The following is a 3016-nucleotide window of genomic DNA, read 5'->3' as shown; positions in this document are numbered from 1 at the left end:
TTTTGTGTTTACTGAATCACCTGCTAAATTTCCTTTTTTCCAAACACTTAAACCATCAATAAGATGATCTAAATTCATTTTTTTTTTTTGCAGTTTTTAGAAGTTTTCAGGGTGTTATGGCCATGGTATTGTAATACAAAGATCTAATAAATTTAAACAAATTCTTCTGTGCATACAAAAATTATGATATATGACTTTGACAAAGGAAAATCCTATTTGGTTCTACACAAATGCAAACCCTTCTTCTTTACTATGGATGTATGTTTTCAGTGTAGCTGGAATCTAGCCATAAACTTTTGCGCGAAGTGCCAATGACCCTCCGCTAACTCCGCTAGTTAGCGGAGAGTAGACTGACCACCCTGCTCATACATTCACCCAGTGAGAAACCTCTCGTTTGTTTTTGGCTCGGTAGAGTGAAGACATGCGGTCGCGCTCTCCCGTGAACTCCTTATTTACTGGCCATAAACTTATTGAAATACCCTTTTTCTTTTCCAGGTGTGCTTGGTCTTGAGATCTTGCGACTAAGTGAGTTTGCTCTTTCATATCGGAGCGGCACATTTATGTTTTGCCATGGAGACTGATCTTCAATGGATTTGCCCTGCGTGCGGACGACACTCGTGAACGCAGGCTTCTCCAAGCAATGAGTGTTGGGAGTGCCACCCTCCCAGTAGGAGCGGTACGGTAGGCAATGGAAGGAGTCCAAAAAGGGATTCTTTGCCCTTGAGCTCGAAGAAGCCCCAACTTCTGGTGTCTTATACCTTCCCCTCTGCTTCATCTTGATCGTCTTCCTCTGGAGGCCTATTGAGTAAGAGCGATGGTTGTTTGACCTTCTAAGAGACCCGCCGCTTCCCCTAGCAAAATGGTGGGGCCCTCCACACTTGGGGAGTGTCTCTCTCGACGTTTTGTCATTTAGAGCCTTCCTTTGGGCTTTCGAGTTCCCTCACTAAGGAACGGCTTGTGGAGGTGGTGGTGTTTGAGGCACGCACTAAACGAGAGCACAACTGCTTCGGCAGGAGATGGTGATGACCTTCCCCACCGAACTACTGGAAGGAGTCCCTTCTAGTCGTTCTCATGCCCCCGCCGGTTTCTTCCTCCACAATTCCTCGCCCACCTGAAGAATTGCAAGCTGGTTCTCTTTGGAGTTACAGCCGAGCGCATTCACCACCTGGGTTGAGTTTGTGGGCTGAATGCACTCAGCAGATGGATCATCGCAATCCTCCACCCTGAGATGAGGGTTGTTTCTCTCGCCAGCTCGAAAGGATGGTCTTAGTTGTGCAGTCACCTTCACAAGGTCCTAGTAAGTGGGTTCGTGAGCCATCTTCTCTTCAAAGCAATTGATGATTGATTGATTTAAAGTTTTCAGGCATCCTTACATCTAAGGTCATTGGATGAACCTGCCACACTCACCTCAAGCCTCAAACAAATATCTATTCCCTAAGTTGTTATAATTGGGGCATTCGGTCAACAAATGCCTTACTGTTAGAGGTACTAAACAGTCATCACAATACGGTTGGTGTTGGCCCTTCAGCAGAAACTCGTGTGTCAACCGAGTGTGACCAATACGGAGACGACAAAGAGACGTCTCCCATTTTCGGGGCATCATATTATACCTCCAAGGAGATATGTCATTTGTTACCTCTCGCATTTTATTCCCATCTAGGCTATCCCATTGCTGTTGCCATTTATTGCAAACCAATTTCTTGATGTCAGGTAAGAAATCATTACAGGGAATGGGATACCTTCTTGGCAGCAACTCAGATGCAGCCTTCTTAGCCAGTGAATCTGCCTTCTCATTCCCAGACACACCTACATGTGCTGGAACCCAACAAAATTGAACTGTTATACCTCTCCGTCCAATAATAAAAAGTCATTCTAAAATCTTTAAAACTGGAGGGTTATTAGAATTAAAAACTTCTATAGCTTGAAGGACACTCCTTGCATCACTAAAAATTGTAAAATTACCCTCCTTTTCCAACGCTATTTTCTCAATAGCGGTTAATATGCCATACAGTTCTGCAGTAAATATGGAAGCGGTCAGAGGAAGTGCACCTCTACAATTAAAACCATTACTATGTACTCCAAATCCAACGCCAGCATCAGATTTGGAGCCATCAGTATAGATAAAAGTTGATCCTCTATGTTCTTTAACATGTTCATTAAAAAGAGACCTGGCTTCTAGGTCTGACATATTCTTCTTATCTCCAATAAAATATTTACAAAACGATATCTCTGGTAACTTCCATGGAGGCGTTGATGATACCTTGAATGGAAGTACCTTATTTCTAATTATATCCAGACTATTTAATAATCGTTTCACCCGAAAGCCATAAGGTTGAGGAGATTTTGGGTGCAACTCAAAGTATGATGCGTGTCTTACAAGGCTTGCAGTCTGAAAGGCTAGAGAGTTAGGGAGTCTTTGCAATCTAAACCAATACCGAATAATGGAAGACATTCGGTAAAGGTCTAGAGGTAACTCTCCAGCATCAACAAGGAGTCTTGGGATAGGCGAGGTTTTAAAAGCTCCAGTAGACAATCTAATACCTGCATGATGTATCGAGTCTAATATTTTTAATTTTGGAAAAAATCAAGGCCTTGTATAATTTTAAAATAGTATTGCGGTCTGCCGCCCATGATGTATGGGACAATACTTTCAAGATAATCAGAGCTTCAACACATTTAGCTTTTAACGCTTTTAAGTGAGAAACCCATGTAAGCCTACAATCAAATATCAAACCTAAAAATTTAGCTTCTCTTGCACATGGTATCCGTTGACCTTTAATGTATATATCCAGGTCTGGATGTACTCCCCGGATACGACAAAAATGGACAATGGTAGTTTTACTTGTCGAGAACTTAAATCCATTCATGTCAGCCCACTGGATAATTTTATCAATAGAGCATTGGATTTTTCTCTCAACCATTGCCATTCTAGTGCCAGCAAATGATATTGAGAGATCATCCACAAATAATGTTGAGAGAACATCCCGGGGAATGGCTGAGGATATCCCATTAATTG

Source organism: Palaemon carinicauda, unplaced genomic scaffold (assembly GCF_036898095.1).
Source record: "Palaemon carinicauda isolate YSFRI2023 unplaced genomic scaffold, ASM3689809v2 scaffold599, whole genome shotgun sequence".
In the NCBI taxonomy this organism is placed as follows: domain Eukaryota; kingdom Metazoa; phylum Arthropoda; class Malacostraca; order Decapoda; family Palaemonidae; genus Palaemon; species Palaemon carinicauda.
This window is presented reverse-complemented; position numbering follows the sequence as displayed.